This window comes from Ornithodoros turicata, chromosome 2 (genome assembly GCF_037126465.1).
Source record: "Ornithodoros turicata isolate Travis chromosome 2, ASM3712646v1, whole genome shotgun sequence".
Taxonomy (NCBI): Eukaryota; Metazoa; Arthropoda; class Arachnida; order Ixodida; family Argasidae; genus Ornithodoros; species Ornithodoros turicata.
Genome location: NC_088202.1, coordinates 12,935,259 through 12,962,055, shown reverse-complemented (window position 1 = coordinate 12,962,055; position 26,797 = coordinate 12,935,259). Strand labels below are relative to the sequence as shown.

The following is a 26,797-nucleotide window of genomic DNA, read 5'->3' as shown; positions in this document are numbered from 1 at the left end:
TTTTAAAAGAGTTTAAAAAGCCAGAAAAAAAAAAACACTTCTAGTGAAAAATGTTTTGAAGCAGAATATGACACCTTTGTTTAATGAAAAAGAAATTAAATAATGCTTGAGTTTCAGGAGAAAATATACCTATATATTTCTTCTTAAACATAACTTATTTTACATGTTGTTCGTCGACTACAAGAAATGCATAAATTCTCGAGTGTGAATTATTTCCATAAAGGTAAGCAAGAATCAAAAGCAAAACCAGGTTACTTTTAAGCTTGTAATGTAAGAGTTCCTGCCTGAACTCTTTCAGTCCAGAGCAATGTCAACAAACAAACAAGAAATCGCCTGTCGGCCAATGAGGCTTTCGGCGGACCGCGGAGGCGCCAATTTGGAAAAGAAACAAACAAACGTGGTTGGTGGATTCGAAAGATTCGATTCGGCGTTTTGGGCACTGAGATTCGGATTCGCGAATCTCGAATCCGTGCATATAAGATTCGAGGATTCGTGGATTCGCGGATTCGGTTGGCACATCCCTAGTTTTAAGGCTTTCAATACCCAGTGCTGCGTCCATTACACTGATTATTCGATATTGTGGCAATTTTATAGGTACCTTAAAGCAGTACAGGTGCAATCTCGGAAGATTCTCTTTTTAGAAGCGAATCGTGCCGCCATCCTTGAGCAGGCAAACCTCGCTTCCTTCCTTCTCAACGCCACCACCACCACCACCACCACCACCAGAAGATTCTTTTTCTGTGCGGTAACCTGAGCGATTTTCGTCCCAGTTGCACTCCTATCTTTTTTAGAAAATTAAAATTGGACATTACGGGCAACACTGCGTCGAAGTGGTCACCAACTAACTACACATTGCTCGTCAAGTATTGCGGCAAAACTACATTGCACGCGGACAACACTGGGTCTAAAGTGAAAGAAGGTGGCTACTTTTCGGCTACGTACCCATCAGGAACAGCAACCCAGTCAGGAACATATATCACTGTTGCTTGACGAATTTAGGATTATCTCGCACCAGGCGTCGCCACGAGCCGTTCTACCTCAAGTTTGCTAGCAAATTAAAAATATAAAGTGTTCTCTGTCACACTTGCAACTTGTTGCGCTGGGCTTGCAAGCAACAAGCTGTTAAACTACGCTGTCAACATAAACTGCCTGTCTTAACGACCTACAATAAGCGTGTGTTTAAAGAGGAAGAAAAAAAAGGGAAAAACTGCCAAGTATTTTCGAGATTTTTCTTTCTACTACCATTATTATTTGTTTGGAGAGATTATTTTGACGGATCAATACTTAACTAGTACCACGATTTCGCGTATACCCTAGATATTCATGTATTATTCCGTGCTGTTTGCCAATACCGAGTAGTCGAAATGAATACCGGGTACACGCTGTAAAATGTACAGTTTACAAACTGGAAAATTCGCGAGGATGATACGGAACACGAGCTGAGCACTTTACGAGCCAGAATTAATTTACTTATTGTTAAACGATATAGTACCCTCGTGCCATGAACTAGTAAAAGATTCGCCTACCCCAGCAAGCAAGGAGCACGCTGTTTACAAGAAATTGACGCAACATTTGCAAAATGCTCAGAGAGCGTTAAGATGCTAACAGTGGCGGTTGTCGGAGCCGGGACATGTTTAGTTGACAGGAAGAAGTGATTACGAAGGATTATAGTACTCGCGTTGTGACAAGTTATCGCTCAACAACCATTGTGACTTTCGCAACACTCTTATATTCAAACGTACTCAAACGTACCAAACACTAGAAGCTCAGGACGATTTGAAGGATTTGAAATAAATATGGATAGCCAGAAGCAGTCGCTTTTGCAACGCTGAAGCCTCACGTACAATTTGGATTATGTACGTGTCTAATTGTGTGGAACGTCCAGGGACGGTTACGAAAAAGGCGGTCTGCCTGCCGGAAAAGCAGGCAAGTTGCTCAAAAAGCAAAGAAAAATGAAAGAAAACTAAACACACACAACCCATATAAATGTCCTGCACAGTAGACGTGTAACAAAAAGTGAGACGCCATCTCCGTACCATTCACAATAGTCCGGGAGAAATAAAAAAGTCCGGGAAGTACGCAATTCTTCCTGTCCTTAGCTAATAAGAACCCGTTTGCTTGGCACGTATCATTTGTGGATTATTCTGTATCCGTATTTCATAGCACATGTGGTCTAGCTCATCTTTGATGTCATATTACGGGTAGGATGATGATGGTGGTAGGAAAAAAACAATGGAAATGTGACCTCGCTCACCACAGGACAAGCTACTCCAGATCTAGTAGAGAACAAAAGGAAAAAAAAACGTCTAAAAAGACGAGAGCTCTCCTATATGCTCTTAACGAATGCGATGAGTGAACGCTGTGCACCCTGACGATGAATCGCTGGCCCTTCGGCCAGCACTTTCACGATGTCAAAGGATCGGCTATATGAAGACGGTCTATAGGGATCTCTGAAGCTGCAAATGGGCAGTGTGAAACCTGGGACATTCGTGAGGACTATGTTCCGAATCTTCACGCACACCACATGTTGAACACAACGACGAAGGTTGAGCACCTATCTTGAACAGAAATACGTTGGCCAATAGGAGTTCCACATAGTTTCCATAGTTTCTTTCAGAAGTACCACCACCATCACCTATCACCACATGGTTTCCACTGCGGGAAAAAAGCAAATGGCAGTATTATTATGGCAGTGTTAGATTATTCGCCATTCTGCGGTTTCAGGCTAACAGTTGACTGCATGTCATAGTTTCGGAAGTTCAGATATGTGTGATCATATATGGCGTCGCAAAGGGAACCCCCAAAGCGGCGTGCGCAAAGCCGCTTCAAGCATCTCTTGTTTCTTGGAACCAATGAGACTGATAATCTACTGCTTCTGCTTATGGGTCTGCCGGGGCTATTTCTACTGCGCCTGGCAGTGATCCGAAGAGGCAAAAGACGGCGAAGGCCTTGGAGGAAAAGGTTAAATTACAGAGATGTCAGCTTCTGCAGTTGATCGCTATTATGACATCAACGAGCCAAAAGCACCGCTGCAAGTGATTCGCGAAATGTGCCTCTCGCGGGATCCTCCGCACCTAACCCTCGCGACAGTCAAAAGAAGGGGATCCCCAGACATGGCTGTCTGAATGGCAAGAAAGTAACAGAAATGGAAAGAAAGCGCTTTCTGCCGGTGCTACGCTCTTCTTTATTTTTATTATTTTTTTTTTCATTGTGTTCGATGGGCTTTTTTCATTTTATGGGAAGTAACGGCAGCGCGGGAAAGAGTTCGCCACTCCCCGAATTTCACCGCTCCTGATAGTTCTCCGGAAAATAAAATCTGTTCCAGCAGTAAAGGACCGGTCCTCGTAATGCGAGTTTCCGACCCAATTTGCTTAAGCTGTGTTTCATATTAATTGCAAATTCGGAAATTCTGAAAAACGCAGGCTACAAGGAAGAAAGTGGCGACCACGCAGTGGCCTCAGTGTAGACTTTGCGTACGCTCCCTATACTAACCACTACTGATGTCCCTGCATGTTTGCGATTGGATGTGCAATGTAGTACTCAAGCACGCTGAAGCATCAGCTTCTGCCGCTTCCAAATGACTCAAACCAAACACAGAAACGTCAACAATGTGGAGCACACACATGATTCGCCCGGTCTACGAGGTACGTTATAAAAATCGCAGAATAGTGAAGGTATAATCACTTATCGCACAGCAAAATATTTGCGGAATAGCAAGCCCACACACCGTTTTGCTGACATTTCCTTCTCTTTTTGCCTCCGTTTCTTTCGTCTTCTAATAAATATATCCACCACACACACACCGCAAAACGACGTAAAGACCATAGCTACTTGCTGGCGCTATCACGCGTTACCCCGTCACGGTTGCAGACACGTCTGACGTAACGCTCTTCCCCCGCCCCGTCTTTCCTTTTTTTTTTTTTTTTTGAAGATACAACCGCAGCGTGTACGCATCAATAAAAGAGTATTATGCGCACGCATCACGTGTACCAAACATAACCTAACCAACCAGACATAATTACGTCGAGAGAAAAAAAAAAGAACAGGAAAACGAAATCAATTTTATGGCTGATACCGGTCTGGCGGCTTTCCCGAGCGCGCGCGAAGCGGGAGTATACAGTCGGTGCGGAAAGCTTCAGTTTCCCGCGCAATCGTAGAAAATGTGCATTTTCGTCCGAAGCTACAGCGTCGCCTTTGGTTTGACTGTCTGGCTGTAATGGTGGTGGGGTTTAAGTATCCCGATCTGCGTACACTATGGCGCTCGCTCCAGCGGCTCCTCATAGTTCCACACCAAAAAACTATTTCGGGAGGGGTTCTACGGAAACTATGGCGGAGAAGATATCACCCTCGTTTTCCCTCTCCCAAAACGAGTACACCTGACGCATGCTAATTCATTCACAGTAAATCGTTTCCAATGACCTGCGCTTTTGTGTGCTGTCTAGCATCTGGTAGCACCGTACGGTTTACTCCCTCTCAGAATGTAGAATGTGCATCCGCGTCCTGGTCAGCAAATCACGAATATTAAGCCGTCATCTTCGGAGGCGCAGCGTGCGGCGTATTCCTCCAAACGAGTCAAAATCTATCCAGGACACACTGCAGTAGCACGTTTATTCACTCTTTATCGAGGGGTTTCCGTTTGCAGATCCTTTCTTCAGAGCGCGTATACCAGGCACTTCGGCGCCACGTTTGATCCCGGATGGAGTCCCGATGGAGCCCGGCGCTGCATGTATCTGATGAAGCTCAGTGAACACAAACGGCGTACCATTCTACGGTACTAGTTTTTCGATTGTTCTCTTAGTTGGCATTGTCAACGCTATCAGAAGTACTTCCATCAGCTTATGAAGCCCGTCATCCATGACGATGAACCACTGTTTCTCTTGCGCGAAGTCCACAGACACACGTTGCCAGAGCCGTTTCTGACATGACAACAAGACTATACTTTAGCAAAAGATTCCTGCGTTGACTTACGCTGTTTATCCGAGGCCTGGGTCATTCTTATTCATAAGTGACAACGGGGTCTCCTGTTCACTCAAACGCTCTCCACGTCAACAGCTGCTTCATTTACAGCTAAAAACAAACAAACGTAATCAAAATCATTAATGGCAACCATGAGTTAGCTTCCATCAACTTTTCCATCTCGCTTCATTTCCGATAACAGCAGGTGTGTCTGTACGCTCAATGTCGCATGACCATCCTGCCCCGTGTAGTCGCTGTATTGGTTGGTTGGTTGGTTGCTATAAAAGAGGTAAATATGGAGATGTTGGCGCAATTCTACATTGCGGCGGCTACTGCAGTACGCTTATGGTAGCAGTATTGATATACTGGCTGGAAATGTACAAGTAGATATGTCAAGGGCTGATGTTCACAATACATACTAAATATGTTCGCCTGCATAGATATTTGTTAAACCATTTGAGCCAGAGCGTTCACGCTAAGAGTATTCCGGTGGAATTATATTCGAGCTTTCCGTTTGCTTTCGAGGGGATGCCACCCTACATCGTGTTTTCTTCGAACAGTATTGCAGACGAAGGTGTCGCCAATGCTACCTACACTTACGCCACGGCACGAGGAATGAGAGATACGCCGCTTTGAGCCAACAGGATATATACGATAAAAGTGCCTTAGTTTCTTATATTTTCTGTGTGCCTCTGACTTAGACTTCTTGTTAGCTTCTATTACGCTAGTTCTTGCAGCCCCACATGACAGTGTGCCGCTTTCGTATTCCCATTCAAATAGGTTTTTGCATCACAACGAGGAGAGAGAGAGAGAGAAATACATGATGACGATGATATGGGGATGACTTCACAACGAGGAATCTTTGCTCTCCTGGTAGGATATGAGGCATTCACCACAGGCGGTCCTCTCTAGGCAGCACAGGCTATTAAGCGTTGTTCTTAAGCTACAAACCTAACCGCTGAAACAGTTCTTCGGAACTGAATATTGGCACTATTCGGATATTCTGAGACAACAAACAACAACATGAATGACGATGGGATTAGGTATTTCACCGCAACAATTGCGATACCATACCTCAGTGCATCTGAGTTAATATATGAGTGGGATTGCGCTGAAAAAGATGAGACACACACACACACATACAGAGAGAACACATAGCAAACGAGATACTACACATGTGGGCGCCTCGTAACTGTCTGGATAACTGACATGATTCCCACTGGTCCTTACAGCCATGAATCCCCTGTAATTCAAAAATGCTGTTCTCAAGATATCGAAAACCATGCGATTTTCCACAGTCCCTAAAAATCCTTGATTTTGCGAAAGTTTCTCATTCTCGTGAAGCTGCAATGCAAATTCTGCTTATCCGGAGTCAGAACTGTACTTTCGAAACCACAGAAGTTAGCACTGCGGTATTGTAATATGAATAATAGCAATCAGTAGCACAAACCACATGCGCGACGGCCTCCCTTATATTCGTTTCTATCCTATGATTCTCAGGAATCATTCGTCACGTTTCTGAACGGTTACCATAGCCTAGGGCCCGTGTATTCTGTCGTGTGACACTCGTATCTTGTAAATATATTTTTAGAAACAACAACAACAACAACTAAATCATGACTATGGCCTGGGGTGATTCACCGCTTGAGAGCAGTACCCTACCCCATTACACGAGAAGCATGAGATGTGAAATATGAAAATGAAGTTATGTGCAAGTACAACTCTTCAACTCCCGTCCTCTGGTTGCGCAACGCTTTACGTCGCACGAAAGGAAGAAATATATATAATATATTTTTAGAAATATTGATGTCCCGGCCACAAACTGTGTCTTACATGCCGGGCAAAATGAGGGCGCAATATTAAAGGATCCTTGGATGTACCCTTGAAAGACCCTGTTCCAAACTTGAGTGGCAACCACGCGAGAGCTCAGGCAACCTTAAAGATAACGCAAGAATACGTGGGTTAAATACCGTAGGAATAACTTTTATTACGTCGCAAAAACGGCCATTCTGATGCACTTGAGGACATTCGCTAAGCACAGAAGTGGAAACGATGACTTACCCGACACGTCAAATTACTGTCATCAAGTAGGAGAGGTAGTGCTCCTGATGGTAGGTTCCTCCGGAGAAGGGGCGGATCCAGGATTTTTCTGAGGAGGGGGTCCAGCCATGGACATCATGCTAGAAGCGATCTAGGGTCAACTAAACACTATGTAAAGACTAAAATTGAGGAGGGGGATCATGACATCCAGACCCCCCCCCCCTCTAGATCGCCCCTGCTCCGGAGTCACTAAATAAGCTCCTCTTTGGAGTAGAGGCACTGAGTTCCACGGGGGAGCAGGAGAGGCAAGGAGAGGCCATTTTGTTTCCGCGCAACGCTGGCGTCACCTAACGCCGCTGACGATGCCATCTATCGAGCGCCTGGCCCTGTTGTCCAGCTATTGGTCCTGTTGCGAGAAGCTCAGCAAAGCAGATACATTGACAGCTTTGAGCTAACCTCGACCTCTTCTGGAGGGTCCCGTGAACAATACATTCTTTTTTTTACTTAGTACAGTAGTTTTTTAGTAGTGGAGAGCAAACAGCAAGATCTGGCAGCTCCCGATGCTAATAAAGACGGTGAATTCGAACCGATCATATCCGGAGAGAACGTCATCACGAACACTTTTAACAAACCCGGGTGAACCGGAGACTCGCTCACTGCCAGACGCCCGACGATGCCCATTGCAATGGGGATGAAAGTAAATGAGCGCCGTCGTACGTGAGTTTCCAGTGCACGGCCATCACGGCCATTTTTTTAGAGGACGGAGAGGATAGCCACTCAGAAGAAGTTCTATGGCTGTCCACATTTTTACCATGGAAAGGGTTTTCAAAGGACTGTTATGGTTTTCTCATGACCTTGAACGGGTGCTGCTTCACAAGCGGGTGCAACTAAAGTGTGTCCTTCGAAACTATAAGGCTATCGAGAGATCAGACAGTTTCGGTTAAGTACATCTTTCGTTCTTGCACGCCAGAAACAATGTTCACTGCTGCCGCAATGTAAGTACAGTTCGCCGGAGACTCTGGGGATTCTCTGCCTGCAGTTCAGAAACTGTGTGCACTTCGAGCCCCAAGGGTCTCGCGAAGCGGCCCACAAATTAAAAAACAGAATTCTACGCCCACTATTCTGCGTTGCCAGGAAGCCCGTGGCGGCAGACCGGAGGTTTGTGATATACGCGCTTGCATGCTGCGTACGCGACGCTTTCGATGCATCACAGCCTCGTTTTCACACCTGCTTTCACTTGTGCACGAGGGCCAAAATCTATGTCGTGAGGTTCACTCAGCCCCACTAAAGGCCACAGCGTCTGCGTCTATCGCAAGTTCGCGGCGTACACGGACGCCCCGCCTCCACGGTGCACCGCTCAGTGCCGCCTTCTCGAATTAGAGCAGACGCCAAAAACCTCAGAAAACCGTTTCGCGTGCGCTGTCGGTTTGCGGAGCATGCAGTTGCGCAAGTATGCACTTGTGCAGCGTTCCGGTTGTATACAAGACTTTTTGGCCCAGAGAACTCGCTCTGAATGTGGCTCCAATAAATGTCAGTGTATCATTTTCGGTAGCGTCCGTGCGCTGGGATCGGAATCGCAACGAGGGAAGCCGGGGGGATTCGCAACAGAGTCGTCTATATTTTTATGGGCCGCGGGGCGGCGAAGTTTGGGATCCACTGATGTAGGAGATCACATCTTGCTGTAAATCCCTGCCCCAGCCTGCTTTGCTTCCGTACGTTCTCCATACGAGAGAAACATATTAAGTACAAATCGATCCACTATACACTTCCAAATAGCTCAGACGACCACACATGGAACGGCCGCAAGCCGCCCCAAGAGAGTGCAGCTGGTAGATCGTGCACGTTATAGACGCAATAATGATCACGCGATCGCGTCACTCCGCTAAGTCCAAGTTACGGGCAGGATCGTTTCGCTAACCAACAGCCTTCTTAAGTCAGGAGAGACTCGTGCCATGTTGAGCTAACCAGCGGCCTCATAGGCGTGGGTGGGAATGTTGTGGGCTGCTCTCATGCTATACGCGTGCATCCGAGTAACAATTTGCACTGTACCGAGCTGGCAGCTTGATTAATTAGCCTTCCCTCTCGGCACTTGCCCACGCCGTGGTTGTTGTTGGACTTAGCTGGACGGTAGCTTCGCGTTCGTGGGAGACCCAGTCACGACATCGGCATACACGTGCACGAAACCAGCGGCCACCAGATGGCCATTTCCCGCTCGTGTGGGTGCGAGGGTACGCTACCAGAAGGATTTCTATCTGTTGTAAGCGCTCGCGTCGTATACTATGTATATATCTGGTAATTGAGTGGCGTGGGCAACAATATCTGGTCACTTCTGCCGCCAAGTGAGGTCTATTTTCATTTATATCCTCTGAAGGATTTGATTGCCGGACTAGACTGTTCCTGGAGGTGAAGAATTTGATTGTGTTCTGTTTATTTATTATTATGACTGTATATGACCTTGTCTTCTTACCTGCCCAATCGATAGCTTGCACACAGTAATACCCACTCTTGTGTACTCGAACGAAAAAAAAAGTATATATATATATATATTATATAATCTGTATACTCAACTCAAACTCAACTCAGCTCAACTAGAAGATAAAAAAAAACGATGCTTCTAATCATTTTGGGGAGTAGATGCATTATCACGATTTGACTACAAGTGAATGCATGGAAGTTGATGCGAAGTTTCGCGACTCGAAGTGGGGAGTCAGGCTGGGAGTAAGCTGGGGAGTCAGGCGTCTATAATGGGGAGTAATTGCAATCTTGCGAACTAGAAGCTGTAATTACTCTCCAGTTTATTTATTTATAAATTATTATTACCAGTCCTCTTTTCATTTTCTTGAGATATGTGTGTTGCTCGTGATGGACATGGTACGCTTATCTTATTAATCACTACTGCTTTTAATTTGTGTTGACTGTTTTAAAAATCATTGATTGGCATACCGACAGGTAACGTGCTTGTTAGAACGAACAGGGACAGTATTGAAAAAGTAGAGTTGCACTACTGAAGGAAATGCGACGGCTGACTTCTCTTACGAAACGGTCATCACAAAAGTCACTTTTGAATCTTTCGTACATTTTAGTCCTTTACGTAGTAGTCTTTGCATGACTATCGTGGCCTGCATGAAGAGCACTGCCATTAACAGAGCGGCGTCATGTTCTGCCCATAGGGCAGAAGAAATTGCAGAGCGACTCTGAGTTATTGTCCTATACAGCTGGGACGTCCCCGCTATCAGAGTTAGGCAGCGGTTGCAACAGAACTGTGCTGCGAAAGTGCGCATGTTAGGGACGCACGAAGGTTGAATGTCATCGTCGAGAACACAGAAAAAAAAGTAAAGAAAAGAAAAGCGCGCTATTTGTAACTACATGAATTGAAGAGTAGGCCACCCAACAACAAGAGATCCAAAGCGGGCATTCCAGGCACTGTTGTCATCCGGAACACGAACCTGCTGGAAGTTTGGTGATGCAAAACTCGCCTCTGTCCCTTGTTCTGCGGTTCTGCTTCGTAGCTTAATTGCTGAAAGTATTGAAGTAGACACTATAACCGACCAAGACCCAATATCAAACCGTTGCCCCAGGACTAATAGGCAGCTTTAGCAAATCGTTGGTAAGATTATCGTGCTTATCGGAGACAATATCTGTCGTGTGTGACCCATAATCTTATCCACTGACAGGTTCCGGTTGATACGGTTCGACGCAAGCCACGTTATTAACGGTCTCCTAAAACTCTCTAATGACTTTGTTGGACATTACTAATAATAATAATTGGGTGTTTACGTCGCGAGACAACTGAGATCATGAGCGACGCCACAGCGGTCGGTCTGTGGATTGCTTTTGCCCACCTGAGGGTTCTTTAACGTGCGATGAATGCTCACCACACGGCACCCCGTATTTAACGTCCCTCGCGGAAGACGGCGTGTCTAAGCAACTTGTACCCTGCCACCAAGTTGCTGGCGTCCTCGGCCGGGTTTGAACCCGCGATCTCGGGATCAGAAGGTGAACACGCTACCGACTGAGCCACCGAGGCCGGTTGGACATTACGAAAGTGAATTCACGAACCTAACGTGGGGCGTTTGTACCATAAATGCTGCGTTTGGAAACAAGAATAACGACAAATGCATGCATGAAACATGGCAGTATATGTACACCTGCAGCATCTAAGTTCACGTACAAAATGCTATCTGTGGAAACAATATTATGTTGTGAGCACTCACACATTTCGTATTTCTGTTTACAGATCAAAGAGCTGGTCATCTAAACGGCAGTCGGTAAGTTGTGCTTTACACGTTGGCTTCCAATAAATTTAAGTAAAATCCTCAGGTAGGGGATGTTGATCTCTTTTGTGTGATAAGGAATCGTATCACTTAAAGTGGACTCCTCTTAAACGGAACTCGAAGGGAACGGAAATATTCTTCCATTGATCACAAGTTTCATTTAAGCAAGGAAGATGGAAAATGATTGAGTGGCGCTTGCGGTCGGTACCACTTTTTGACTGACTATCATATTTGGAAATATGTCCTTTACATAGGTTGGAAGGGGAAATATGAAATCTTGCGCAGATCCACAGGGTCTAGCACACTGTCTATATTCTTGCGCGAAATACAGAATGCTTTTCAAAAGGAGACCTGCACGTGTCTTGTCTTTTACACAAGCCTTACACATCTTGAACTAGGTATTTTCAGTATACCCCACACTCCCAAGAATCTTAGGGCACCACACACAATTAATTTTCTGATACAAAGCCACTTTTTGTGAAAATAGGGGAAAATATATATGGTTCGAATAGAGGGGCTCCCGACCTGACGACTTTCCTTCAATCTACTCTCATCGGATCCCGGCTATTAAAAAAAAGCATAACGAAATGATGCCGATAAAAGATACGTCGTTGCGTAATAACTAGGGTAGCCTGACCGTTATGATCCGGCACGCAACTGCCATGCATACGGCGATATACATATTGCAAGTGTACCGCACAGTGTACCTGCTATAGCCAGCAGTAGCTGACTCTCAAGAGCGTCCTCTGTATAAAAAGGAAAGACCGTAGCCATAACCATAAAGCTAGGTTTCTTTTGCGAAACCTTGGCTGCTTACGCTGAACCGTTACGCCCAATCTGGACCACATCAAAACCAGTGCTTATGGCACACGGAAGCTGCTAGTCATACGACGAAGCACATCTGCATAATTTTCATCAAGAACGCGAAAGCTTCAACAACCCATCGTCGTCGCAGATAAACAACTCATCTCTATTCATAAAAGCACGCGCGAAAGCGGCAAACACGACGATTGACGGTTGAAGAGCAACCTCCCCCCCCTCCCCCCCCCCCCCAAAAAAAAAAATCCGGCAGCCGCTGCGCGTTCATTTTTCAAAAACGGGAACCAACCAAGCATCTGACCAATCAGTGCCCTCTTCGAGCAGCACGTGATCGCATCTCGTGCGCGCGCTCGCGCCATCCGCCATCCTCGTGTGATGGGAGGAGGAGGTTTCCCTGCTGAGAGAGAAGGCGTCGCTTCGTTTATGTTTGGGGAAGGGGGACCAAGGCAGACTGTCTTCCATAAACGCTCTCGCATTTGCTTGGCTGTCGATGAAAGCGAATTTTGTTTTTGCTCGTTTTCTTTCGCCCGTGAGAACGTTCCTCGGCGATGACTCACTTCGCAGGGCAGACGATGTGGCCTAGACGTTCGCCAGACGACAGTTCCCTTTCCCGTTTAGCGTAGTAGGAGATCCCCGACCGAACACTTGCGGTTTCAACTTTCGTCTCGGCATTTATGAGACGTGTGGCAAAAAAGAAAAAAAGAATGGCACATGGCATGAGCGGGAAGCTGATCACGGTTTTGTCTGACGTGCGTGATGCATAGAATCTGAGGCAAAGTCCACGCACGCTGTCCAAATTTTGCTTGTTCTGTGGAAGTCACATGATCACCCGCCATGGTACAGCATTAATTTATTTCAATATTGTCCGTTCTAATACTGTTGTTTTCACTCAATTTTCCTTTCGTGTCTAAAGGCACAATGCTACCCGAGGAAAATCGGACTAAAAAGTATCGCTATCTTGACTTTTACTGTTTTACCTCGGGGCAACTTTTGGTGTCGCCAGTCATCATTAACTTGTTATTGTTTGCAACAGATTATATTCTGAAATTGTGGGGTAAGACGTTCGACTTGTGACTTGTTCGACTTGTGTGTGGTAGCGAAGGCGTAGCTGAGTTGAGTTGAGTTGAGTTGAAAAGAAAAAAAAAAGGAGATTGGCGGTCATTACGAGAGCCGGCTATACTCCGGATCACTTAGGCGTAGTATTCATCCCCTGAAGCGGAGACATTCACCAAATTATCATCATGTTTTTTTTTTTTCTTGTTGTCGTGACCACTGGTACTGTGAACTAGAGCGCTGTACGGGCTCGGGCGAGCCCGGCCCGGCCCACAGGCCGTGCCGTGCCGGGTAAAGCCTTCTTTCTGCGGGGCTAGGCTGAGCACGGTTTTCACATTATGGGTCCGGGGCGGACCCGTACATTGCCGCGCTCGAGCGCCGCATTTCGGAAGATCTAATCGCCACAAACCAGAAATCACACAAATGCCTCAACGATATTCATCATGTGTAATTTATCCTGCAGCTCCAGTTTAGCAATACACAATCGCCTACTTGTGTGTTGGGGCCTCAGTGACTTATTTACTTGTGGTTCCGAAATATTACATTGTCGAGCTCGAGCATGTGTTACCTCAGTGTTAGTTAGCCACGGTCAACTTTTACAGCCCTCTACACTGGGCCGGGCCGGGTAGCCTATAAATTTCTCGGGCTGGGGCATGGCCCGGGCTTGGAAACCCAGAAGTTTGTCGAGCTTGGGCCGGGCCCGGGCGGGTAAATCAAAGGAAGACCGGGCTCGGGTCGGGCCTCGGCAGAATGCGCTCCGTGCAGTGCTCTACTGTGGACACAGACGCGTCGTACCCAACTTTTTCCACGTCCATGACGTCCTGTTACTTTGCTGCGATTATGCTCAATACAGCATGGGACATTGTAAGAGTACGAATTAAGCAATCGACAGGATGACTCAGTGGTCCGATTGCGAAGTCGAAACTTAAGTGGTGTTATGAAAGTGTATAATAAGAAAATGTAGAAATCAAACTCGGCCCAATTGGGTAATCGGCAACATGTGCGGCATCTCTTTTTATTTCTTTGCGCGATATTTTCCAGCTGCGGTTGCGTAAATCCTCTTCTTTGGGACGCCTCCTACCATGACGACGGGTGCAGCGACCTCTTCGCTGTCGGCATGTTGAGTTATGCTAATTTCGTCTGTTGGCACAGAGCCACGCAGCGCCACCTGGTGGATGCGATGGTCATCTCCACCCGCACACGTGATGGGAAACTGGTTCCCTATTTTACCTTCTTCTCGCCCCCCGGACGCTCTCATGTTCGTAAATGGAATACGTTATTAGCAGCCTATATAGCTGCGTGTGTCGGATATCCACATTAAATTGAGGAAGGGGTTGGCGTTTATGATGGGGTTGTGTTGGGTGGAATATTTGTTTCCGTCGTTGCTCGTTTACGATCGCGTACCCAGTTCGACTTCCTTCAAATATTTTTTTTTTTTTCACGTTGCACACAGTGCGCGTACCGCACAGCCGAGCCGAAGGCCCCATGACGTCATTATTATCTAGTTGTTGTCGTATCCGCGGCCTCCTTAGTCTGTACCGTCACTCAAGAATCAGCCGTTCGTTCCAGGTATTTTGCGCCGTCCGTCCCGCGTCTCGACGGTCGTTCTCGTTGGCAGACGATTCTCGGCATCCAATAAAAAGTGCTCCGGTGACCTGACTTCACCACCCGCGATGAGCAGCATTGGCCAAATCGCCGCCGCTGTGCCCGTTTTTGTCAACTATTTTACTCAAGAACTTCTCGCTTCCTACACGAAATATTCCGCTTAACAGTAGCTGAAGGGTATGTTCATATCATGCGGTGTTCCAAGTGTCCTCTGTGCTCCTTTAAAACAATCGCGAGCGAGCAGATAAAATATGTCCAGCGTTTTTGGATTTCGGGGTATATATCTTAAACCGCCGATAAATGTCCGCCGGTAGGATTTCCAAGCGTTCAACGAAAACGAGTAACTGCTGTTAGTTGCAGCGGGGGGACCGGTCAGCGATAATCACGGTGAGGGCTTTCTAGAGGTGTGATATTTCCATGGAAATAGTTTCCGTGGCTTGCGTGGTTTTTATGTTTCCCGAAAATCTGTTTTTTTTTTTGTTTTTTTTTGCGCCGCGTTTCGGAAGATCTAATCGCCACAAACCAGAAATCACAAAAATGCCTCAACGATATTCATCACGTGTAGTTTATCCTGCAGTTGGAGTTTGGCATTACACAATTCAACATCGCCTACTTCTGTATTGGGGCCTCTGAGGCTTGAGGCATGGGGACTTACTTCCCTGTGGTTCCGAAATATTACGTCCGTTCCAAAAAATGGAGTGACGCAAGAATAACTCCATAAATATAAATGTCTGGGAGGCAGTACACGAAAGAAAAGAGGAGGTCGGAGGAGTAGCGATTGCTGACTACACTCTACAAGGGGGAAAAATGGAGGCTGCAACGGGGAGTAATTGCAGCTTCTAGTCCCCTAGACTGCAATTATTCTCCAGCTTAGTCCCATGACCCCGACATATACTTCCCTGGACTGCTTCGCAAACTTCAGTGAACTTCGCAAATGGTCTCCTGAATGCAATGGCCTACGTAAATGTGTGCTCTTCGTGAATTTGGTGGAATAAGGCTATATAACTTAGCTAACTTAGCAATTTTCCACCCACACAGAGAAAAAATAGTTAGAGGTTCTTTCTTGCGAAAGAACCCTACCTTTCTGTGCCCTTTCTGTGCCCTATACGCATGTGGCAAGATTGTATATCACTCGAGATATCACGGTGGACGGTTTACTTCAGAGTATTTTCATTCACGCGCACGAATGCCTGGGACTCTTAGAACAGAGCACGGAATGCAGTCCCCACACTATGACATCCATTTAGTCCCTTGCATTTAGTCCTCAAAAGGACTAAAACTACTCCTTTTTTTTTTTTTCGTAGAGTGTACAGTTATGCGAACTTATCAGCGCTGAAAACAATGCTATGCACCTGATGTGCGCAGTTTTGCGCACCTGCGTTCTGTATCATGCGAAGATGAGCGAGAGAGAACAATCCATACAATATATGCTGACCAACGTTTCCAACCTCCAACGGTGGAATGCCCTAGGGAAAATAGTGATGGTTGTCCACTCTCTGACGCGGTCGCAGACGTCTATATAGAAATGTGCAATTTTATACCATCATAAAACTAGTATAGCAAGTAGTCTGCTTTACAGGCCCGTAACGTAATAAAATGAAATGAAATGAAATAAATGAACCCTTTTGGTAAAAATCGGACGTGGGTTCTGGTTCAGACACGGGTTTGACAAATGCCTTGACCGACTATACTCCATCATGCTTAGGACATGCCAGTTTTTTTTTTAAAGTAACTTGGTTTTGCATTACAAACTGCATTTTGCTACCTGAAGAAGTGCAGACTACTGCGCGAAAGTCCCGTAATGAAATTATTCATGCTTCTAACCGGTTAATCGCCATTGTTTTTAACTTGCTTTTGTTAGTAAGTAAGTAAGCTGTTTAAGTAAATTGCTTACAAACATGGCGTAGACTGAATTACATTAAAATCGATAAAAACCCAGTGCGGGGGAACGAATTTTTTACTAACGATTTTAATGTAATGCGAGACTACATAAACATCCCAGTTCCTTACCCTTTTTGAGCATTTTGTCGTAGGTTGCATAAATAAAGAGAATGCATGGAGACTCGCCCCGACACGGCCCAGGACTGGCTGTCAGTGACAGTCTGTGGGAAAATAAATACGAACAGCACATATGCCACATATCTTCTCATAGTGTCCATGATTCTGCCTATTGTATGTATTCTACTGCATTAAACATATCTCAGCGAAAGGGTGTATAAAAAGGTGCAGTAATCACCTTTAGTGTTTTGTATGTTTTTCGCCCGCGATATGCAATTCCCTCAGATAAGGCAGAAAAGGAAGAACCATTTTGTTTCCCAGCGTATTTGCAGTTTCTAATAAATATATGGTGTGAACTACCTAATTATTTTCGCGATAATGTTCCAGTCCAGTATTTTCAGGCTACATAAAAATGGTGTTGCATCTGTTACTTGTACGCTAGACGAACCAGGCGAAACAGCGCTGCTATGCAAACTCCTGTAGCTTATGCGCTGACTCCTGTAGCTTATGCGCTGACGGCGTTGCATTTTTTCTTTTTCTCTCCGCAGCTGCTGCGATCTGAAGTCCGCAACAAGTGTTAGCTTTCATTAGGGATGAGGTGCTTTCACGTTGAAAATAATCACGAGATTCGAAGAACTAAGAGGAGACCCGGCATCCATGAACCGAAATGAAAACACTCTGAAGAGCAAATCAAGCAGCAATACAACAGACATACGACAATAGCATGCAGCGCGTCACGAAGCGAACCATCCTCAAGAACGAGAACTTTCTTTCTCGTTATCTTCCAGTCTGAAGGCCTGGAAGACGCAACAGGGCAGCGTCTTCAAACGCGTTGGGCCCTTCATTGCACAAGAAACCTCATCCAAGAAACCACTTTTTTTTTTTAAATTTAACATCCGGTATATTATACGACGGTAATTAATAGAAAATAGAGATACGCATGTACATGGAACGTCTCAACTTCCCATCGTTATAAGTAGGGAGTGCCTTGTTCGGGTTGAACGCCTTTCTCAGATTCGGGGGGTAAAAATCGGGCGATATTTTTAATTCTGTAATTCGGGGGGAAATCGGGCGGTAACTTGTGCCTTCGGGTGTTATAGGGTGTTTGTGTCTCCTCTTGTCTATTAAGTTCTTTCTTAACCTCTCTTTTTTTTTCGTTGTTGTTCTTTTTTGCGGGATCGTGACCTTCCAGCGGTAATCCCCGAAGGCATAAACAGTGTTGACACACATGGGTGTATTGCTGGGAACGTAAGTGACCCATTCTTACATGTGTTACACGTGGCGACCTTTGTTCGTCTTCAGTGGAAACGTCACTTGAGGATTTTATAGTGACTGGAATTCGGGGAGAAATCGGGTTTAACCCGAATTGGTCGGAGGTCCGTTCGGGGGGGGGGGGGGGGGGGATAACCGTGCGGAATCGGGTCACGAAAAAGTCACTCCCTATTTATAAGGGTGCCTGTGACGACGTCGGCGGTAATGGGCAAAAGGGTGCCGCAAACGGTGGCCTTCAATGTCCCCTCGAAAGATACCCACCCAGATGCCTTACGAGGGTGTTCTGAAACATGGCCATTCGCATACGAGAAAAGTGTGGATATGCAAATATGGGTTGCAAGAACTGATGTTGCAGCCGAAGCAGAAATGCCGTCCGACACATGTGAAGAAACAATTGCGTGCACGCGAAGAGCACTTTGCGTACGAGAATGTGTTTTGGCATGTCTAGTAATTGTATTCCTGTGAATTGTAGGTTAGTAATGTTTTGAGTTTAATCAAAAAAGAAGCGGCAGGTGATTATGTTCCCTCTCCCCTTCTTCAGTGGCCCCACGTGACGGAGCACGCACGTCGCGTATTTGCATTTGCATGCTGCAGAAAAATTTATTTTTCTCGGTGCTCAAAAAAGCAATGATACTAAAGAAGGAACATCAAAAAAATTTCTATTGACCTCCACAGTGCAAATTTTCGGGATGTCGCTAAGCTCGTTCAACAAAATTGACACTTTTCTCCCTATTCTCTTTTCTTTTTTTATTTATTTATTTTTCTTACGTGAATACTGCTTCAGCTCGGCCGTCAATTTTTTTGCATTGCAGATTGCCATGGACCTGCTTTTTGTTTTTTTCTTTCTTATACGGTTTACGGAAGACTTGTGCGCTTTGTGGGGTATTTCAAGAAGTCATATACGTAGAATATGGTTTGCAACATTTAGCGGAACTTTAACTGACTCTAGAACTCACGTTAATAACTGCTAACCATGAAGATTTCTGCAGGATTTAACAGTATAATTTTCAAAATCAACCTCCTCCATTTCTTCTGTTTCTTTTTTCCTTTGAAGGTTGACGGAATTGGGTGATGCAACTCAGTCATTTGGCGTGACTCGTACCATGCGCAGAATTAAACGTATTAATTCTTCGTAGGATAGCCGTTTCTTTCATCTATTTCTTTCACTTCATCCCACTAAAGGGTGTACACGTAACGCACCGGCTTTCAAAAATGGCTGGAATACGGACACTGAGAGAAAAATAGAAAAATCTATACCTCTAGAGGTATAAATGACCGAGTCGATAAGTGGGACCTGTTTGGGTATAAATTTATACCTTCCGGAAAGGTATAAATAGTTTATACCATAGTGGATGTCTCGAAATGATACCTCTTTGGAACACAAATTATACCGCTGCAAAGGTATATTATAGTCCAGCTTGCGACAAATTTTTAGTAGAGGAGGGAAGAAAAGTAAAGAAAAATCTTGACGCACATATACACGTATTACAAACACACAACGCATGGCTGTAAAGTGGATCGAGAGCAAAGCTCGTGCACATTATGCTGATTATATTCCCCATATAAAACGAATATGCAAGTAAAGAGAAAATTTTCAACGAGTAAGACCGCTTCTTGTGTTTGGCAGTGGCAGAGTATTGGCAAGTGCGTATCGAGAGATTGGCTGACAAATACTGATATACATACTGCTAGCGACTTGGCAAATTGTGGAGCAGCCTTCGCCTGGCAAGCTCTGGCGAGACTCTACGGTTTAGGACGGCTAGATTTAATTATTGCGGGTACAGATATTACGCAGCTATAAACTCTCGGCGTGTATTCAGATACTGCTGTGCTGATGTCAGTGTTTCTTAACTAAATTACCGTTTAACTTAGACGGTACCGTTCGAACAAAAAATAGTGATGTAGTGCAACAGGTTGCGGGAGTAAAAGTATAAAAAGGCATAAAGATATAAAAACGATGAAGGTATAAGCAGCCTCATCTATACCGTAGGAAGTATAGCCTCGGTGATCTATACACACGGTACATGGTATCACCGGGTATAGACGCATGCTGATGAGGTATAAATGTGCTACGCTAGCCCTGCTTTATACCTTTTTGGTTGGAGGTATAAATCGGCACTTTGTACCTTTTCTAAACCCTCCAAAGGTATACATGTGAAGCATAATGTATAAAAGAGGTATAATAGCCCATTATTATACCTTATTTTTACTTTTTTTCAGTAAGTCAATTTGCAATAAGAATCGCAGTGCAGCGCTTTTTCACTACGCCGCATGCCCCATAGTATACGTATATTGGAGTTGCGACGCGCGTTAATAATAGCGCAGAGCAATTGCATCAGTTCTCATTATTAGCGTCATTTGTCCCAGTTGTCCGTTCATGGGTTTCCCGATTATCACGGCAACCTCTCGTTGGATTCTCAAACTGCAGCCGGTAAAGCCACACGTGTAACACTGATGCATAGCTGTCGAGATGCACGTGCAAAGATATCGAGGAAACAGCAGTAGCCCTTGGTGATGTAATTCCCAATATTGTGAAGCAAAATCAGGAGCACAAAAAAAGGCTTCTAAGCTATACATGCAGACAGCATAGCGGTGTCTTATCGAGACGAGTTAGCGTAATAAATGGTAAGCTAATAATGTAGCTTGTTTCAACAGCGTGCTCAACAAGAAATGTGAAACGACACATCGTGGGGGTGGGGGATATGTAAGGTTAAAGTATGCGTTCGCGGTGTTATTTTTCCCCGATTAACGCATCATGCTTCGGGAGCGTAATTTTCGTCAACGCGTTCCGACTGTAGTTGTGAATGTGTGCAATGGTTCTTGCACTCATGCGCGGTCCCGGTATGGCCTATGGTATGTGCGCATTTCTGGGTCGAATTCCACATGTGGTAGTGCCGTCTGAAACTGCGTGGAATCTCAGACGCTAAAACAGGTGCTGCTTTTTTTTTTAAGTCCGTGTTAGCGCCGCGAAGCAACTGTGGCTATGAGCGGCGTACAGACGTCGACAGATGGAGACGGGACAGCAGGAAGGAGTGGGGGACAGGAGGTTAGTAGCGTCCTGGGCCGACTTCAGGGGGAACTGCGCCGACTTTCGCCCGGAAAGTCTTCGGAAAAAAACAGGGAAAACCTCGGACAGCACAGCCGGTGACAGGATTCGAACTCGTGCCACCTCCCAGTCTCAGCGTGGAAAGCGACCATTCTAACCACTATGCCACGGGAGCTAGTCGTGCAGGTTTGAAAGAGACGTCGAGCACAACAGAGTACTTACACAAAAACAGAATGCAAAAGGAAAACACTTATTGCACTCTCAATAGTCAAGAAAAAGACATGGATTTTCTATCCGTCGTAGCGCAAGTGCGGACAGTATGCGTATTTAATGCATCGGCTCCGCCTGAATGTTGCCCACACGCCTCGCAGGATGTACATAATGAGGAAATATTGCTCCCCGAATTGTTCCACATGTGACACACTAGCGGACACTGAGCACGTCCCCCTGCGCTGTGTTGCTTGCTGCACATGAACGGCCGAGATACTGTGTACGCGGGTTACGCGGGACCACCACTGGCTCATTAACTCTGAAAGTTCTGCGTGTTTGGACAATCCAGCATCTCAAAGCTTCGTCATTGAAGCCTTAGTACGATTCCTGACGGCGAAGGGATGGGCTTCTCGTCTGTGACTGTATCGACTGTGACATCACCAACAGCCACAACAACGTTATTGTGAGATGGTGAATGGGGAGAAACACAGTGACGCACGTGTTTCAATTACTATTGCCTGCCACAACAAATGAATGCGGAGTACCAGGTCCACATAACTGCTCTCCACTACTATCATTCCATATACTCATGTAATGTGGTAGTAGATGAAGCAATTGAACATAGAAATAAAGACAAACACACCAGGAGCCTTTTCTTCAACTGCCATTATTCGATTTACATATCCCCCCGACTACGCTATTGCAGTAAAGGGAGACTCCGGGACAATTCGAAATGTTTACAGTGACTGCGTAAGTAAGTTCGGTACATTCTTCAGAAATGAGAAACAAAGTTGGTTTGGCGGTTGGGGACTCGCTAGTTACCAAAAGATCTGGGAAGCTTATATCGAAACCGAAATTCCTGAAGTTTCCTCTCTCCAGCCTCCTGGACCCCGCGTGACGTCACAGGTAGTCTCGTACGGGCCGTCGGCTGCTTACTCAGTTTCGGCCACCCTCTTGGTAACTGGTTCGTGCGACATGACTGACGAGTCACCAGCTTCCTCGATTTTGTTGTAAAGTATACTTTCCACTTGTTGAAGAGAACCTACAGAAAGGCGCACGTGAACAATGCCGGTGAGGTGAAGCCCAGTGTTTCTGGACCGCTCTTCCGTGGAGGAGTGCCGAATCACTCATAGGAAAATATTCGTTTTCTGATTACCTGTGCTAGCTGGTAGACGAGAAATTCTGTCCACTGAAACATCACACGGTATGGATTGATGTCGCACTGTCACTTCAACACGTTTTTGGTTAGAAGTCTCCATTTAAGGTAGGAGTATCGAGAGATCTCATGTTCCACATTTAGTAAGGACTTTCAGGCCATGCGGTGCTCGGCTCTCCATATTTTTCTTATATCTACCTGCACCACCACCACCATCACCATCATCATCGTCATCCCCATTTCGAATCGAGAGGACGGTGATTTCTGGCACCGGTTCCCGCCATACTCATCGGCATTCCAAATCGTCGATGCTACTGCGTGGACCTAGACAGCTGTTGCGAATAGTGTTTTACACAGCTGGGCCCGTTCAATTGCATAAAAGTTGAGTATGAATCTCCGACTCATTCTGAATAGCTTTCGCAACGCTTCGCGCACGAGCAGCGAGCGCGTGCTATATACACGGCAAAGGCTATTGAGGCTGAGTCAGCTGAGTCGTACTCAGCTTTTATGCAAACTGGCCCAACACTGCTAGTAGCGTCTCTACGGTACTTGCTAAGTAGTTTCAGTTGCAGACTAGCGATCCCGCTACATTTTAAAGTGTTCAGTTGTAATCAAGTGTCGCGAAAAAGCAGGATGTTCAGAAGGACCAAGTGATGCGGCATTGCATCAGCTGTGGCTCGACAGTCTGCGAACTCTTCTTCGAACGACACATCATGACTTATTGTCCTTTTCACCAAGTCTGCTGAATAGCATTGCAAACAATATAATACTTTTCATTATGTTGCGAATCAAAATATCGAAATATCACTTGTCTTCCCGCGGTGCAAACCTCTGGTTGCCTTTTCGCGCAACCCGGCTCTGGCTTTCCTGAGACCACTGCATTAGTCTGGAAGTTGTGGCTGCCCCTCCTAGATACTTGAACTCGCAACTTGCACTCTTCCTTTGGACTGGCAAGTTCAGCCCCAATTGATGTGGCCAAGCTGTTCATCTTGAGTTGTATTTGCCCGTAGACATCAATGAGTGAGAAATAAATTTCATTTTTGACAGCGCTGCGAGGAGAGTAACACCTTGAAGTTGGCGAACGAAGGCTGGTCTCTTACGTATAGATGCTATCGGACATCTATTCCACCTTAAGTGAAAATTGTCGTTGAACTGTGCTCGTTACCCTCTAAAAATATATCGAGCTTCTTCGGGCTTGGTGCTTCACAGGTGAAAACTTTAAATAGAAAATACAAACTCCTTGGTAAACCCAGGGAACCCGCGCTCTGGCGACGGCTACTCGAGCAGCGGTGCACATACTTTTCATTGGCCACTCTGCTGGGCCCAGTACGACATCCCGCACAGCGGTCTGTGACAAAAGCAGTTTTAACGTTCCTCAGGAACACAGGTCTCATGAACGGCCAGTAAGCTCAAGTGCTCATTCTTCAGTGTCACACCCTCACCTACCACCCTCATACGCATTACTCTGATCTAAGGTCATCTTTGTCTTTAGTCTATCTCATCTTGCTTTCACCTTTTGTTACTTTATCCCTTATTTCCCACTGCTTTTCTTTTCTTTTTATGCTACTTTTATTCCATATTCTTTTGTTCTTTTCTTTCTTCTTGTTTTTTTTTTTTGTTTGCGGAATAGCATGTCGAGATGTCGTTTGGCTGACCTTTCCTCCCCTTTTTTTGTTTGTTTGTTTGTTTTAATAAATATCCCCCCTCCCCCCGGAGAATGTTCTTTCGTGTTGGTATAGATGAGGTTGGCACGACAGCAGCGCAGAGGAAAATAGGCATTTGGCTTAAAATGCGATCTTCAGTTGTGATCAAGCACAGCTGTGGCTGCAACGAAAAAGGAGTGCCGCCTTCTTTAGTCACCTGACACGTACGCCTCAGTAGGCGAGATGGGACTGCCTGGCACATACATTAGGTGAACTGGGACCCCGTGCAGTTCGGGGAAGGTTATACGGTTATAGGTTATACGGGGGAGGTTATAGGTTACACGGAGATAATCTGATAAGAAGTATTAGGCGAAATGGGAATGGACGGAGTAGGAAGACAAGTGCATATGTATATACTATACATTTTACATGAACATGTCCCGTAGTTAAAAGCTACTCTATCTATAACGAATCTAATCTAAACCTAGTCTAAAAACTACATGATGCCAATCTGTCGTGGCTGAAGCATTTTTGCCGATAATCAGTGTAGCTTATATAGGTCGTCGAACAGATGCGATTATCGCTTCACAAAAAGTCGTGCCAGCCCATTGCTATGAGTTTTGCATCCGTGAACGATTACGTCATTTAGTTTGATGAAGTCGTGTTTGTCTGTTAAAGCCTCGGTACGGCGGATTAGACTGCTGTACTAGTTCACTGTGGCCTCGCCGTTCGTTGCGTTCTATCTGACAGAGGCTCTAAAGTTCTCATGTAACCACGTTTGGTAAACGAGAGAGAAAAGAAAAAGAAGGGACACAAAAGAACCTGTCCTGAAATCAATATCTCAACATTTTTGGGACTATACGCGGCATACGTAATGCAGGTTGACGCAAGGAAAATAAATCCTGTGCGACGGCGCGCACCACAAGTTGCCAATGTTCCATAGGCGGCATGAATCCAAAATGGTGTTGAGGTGCGTCATACATTGCATTGCTGTGCCTTGAACTGCGATTATTGAACAGCTGTGGATGACATGATTTTCCTGAGCAATTTCTGTGCTGCAAAAATAAAAATGCCCGGAACAACATTTTCTTCATGTATATTTTTTTCCTGCAAATGACCGCGAATGTGCTCTCATACTGAATATGCGCGGATACGGATGATGTTACACGTTCTAATGGGATGCACTCTCTACAATGTCAGTTTGCTATTAAATTGAAAAATTTGGAGCGCGTTCTTCGTCATTTTCTCCACAACTAACCTTTCAGGTCCACATTACAGTTTCTTAATTCAGCTGTAGTCGTGTTCAGCTTATAAGAACGGCATCTCAGGATGCTGCAGGAGAACGTTACATGCATATCCCAATTACGTTGAACTGTAAAAATAAATGTTGTTAGGCATAAACATGTGCATAAAAATGACCAAAGAACGTTTGAAACACTCGAGTAGTTGAGCATTGGGAGAACAAGATGTGACGATAATGCCATTGTCAGGTTGAACATGGGTGTATGCTCTCTGCCTCTCGGTGCGATAAACCTGCTTGACCCATGCTTAAATCGATCTCATCAACGAATCGGCATAACAGCACTGTTTACCCTTCTGGGCAATGCAGGTCTTCAGTCTTCATTGTGAGTCGTTATAGTTTCACAAAATTATGTCACTCGAGGGTTTAGAGAATTGACCAGGAGAACTTTGCGAGTCGCCCCCTGGTGTTCGCTGAACGAACCGTGTCATGGGGATGTTCCCGGGCAGTACTCGCACATTGCATTGCGTATCTAGGCATTGCACGTGTAAGAGGCTGCCCAGAGTTGATCTTTCCTGATAATACATGACGAAAACGTCATATATGTTCCAAGTAAGTCGCATTTTCAATGCAATATGACAGTTTTTACTGTAAGTAACAAAAACGAAACCGAAACGAGGATCCCCACCAAGAGGCGGCAGAGTGGCGCCCCTAGTGAGGCTAGGGGCGCGATGCGTAAACCTGCATGCAAAATCGTTCTTATCCCAGATATACACACAAAAGCAGTGTGGAGCAACATGGAAGGAGGAAGTCACTGAAAGGCCAGGGCTCTACCAATTGAGCTATGCTAACACTCCTCCCCAATGACTTCCAAGGGTGCGTCATCTGAAGGCAACAACAGCCACTCTCTCACTCATTCCAGTTTCACTCTTACATGTTTTCTCAGTGAAATACACATTCATACGACGGGGGCGACGCAAGCGGTAGATGTTAAACCCGATGGAAATTAATGTGCCGAGGCTGAAACACATAATGAGGTCTTAATTAACTATAATAACTTGAGATATAGTAACTTGAGGCTTTGTGTGTTTGTCCCTTGTTCTGTGTTCCAGCCTCAGAACATTAATTTCTATCGTGGAGGAACATGCCCTCTGCTACTTCATAACGACTTGAAGAATTGTCCACGGACAGTATGCGGAAGCGTCACGATGATGGTTTTTTTTTTAATTCTCTCCCTTGAATATATATGGCGTTGAAATGCAGAGCTTACATCACCATGATCACGGAAGGTCAAGAGAAGAGCTGGAGAGGAGAAGTGGCGTTGCAGAATAGCAGGTGACCACGCGGGTCCATTAATTATCCCTCTTACGCAGAGCCAGAATGAAGGAGAGGTATAGATTCTGCCACTATTTCAACTCTGCTGCACTCAAGAACATAGCTTACGGGCATTCTCCAAGCACAAGTATGGGCAGTTCTCTCGCTGTA

At 45.5% G+C, this 26,797-nt stretch overlaps 1 long non-coding RNA gene across 2 annotated transcripts in view; it reads right to left on the bottom strand.

Moving 5' to 3' along the window:
- The window catches only part of LOC135385211 (uncharacterized), a 73,902-nt gene that overhangs the window by 31,624 nt on the left and 15,481 nt on the right, over nt 1-26,797 (bottom strand). The window lies entirely within an intron of this gene.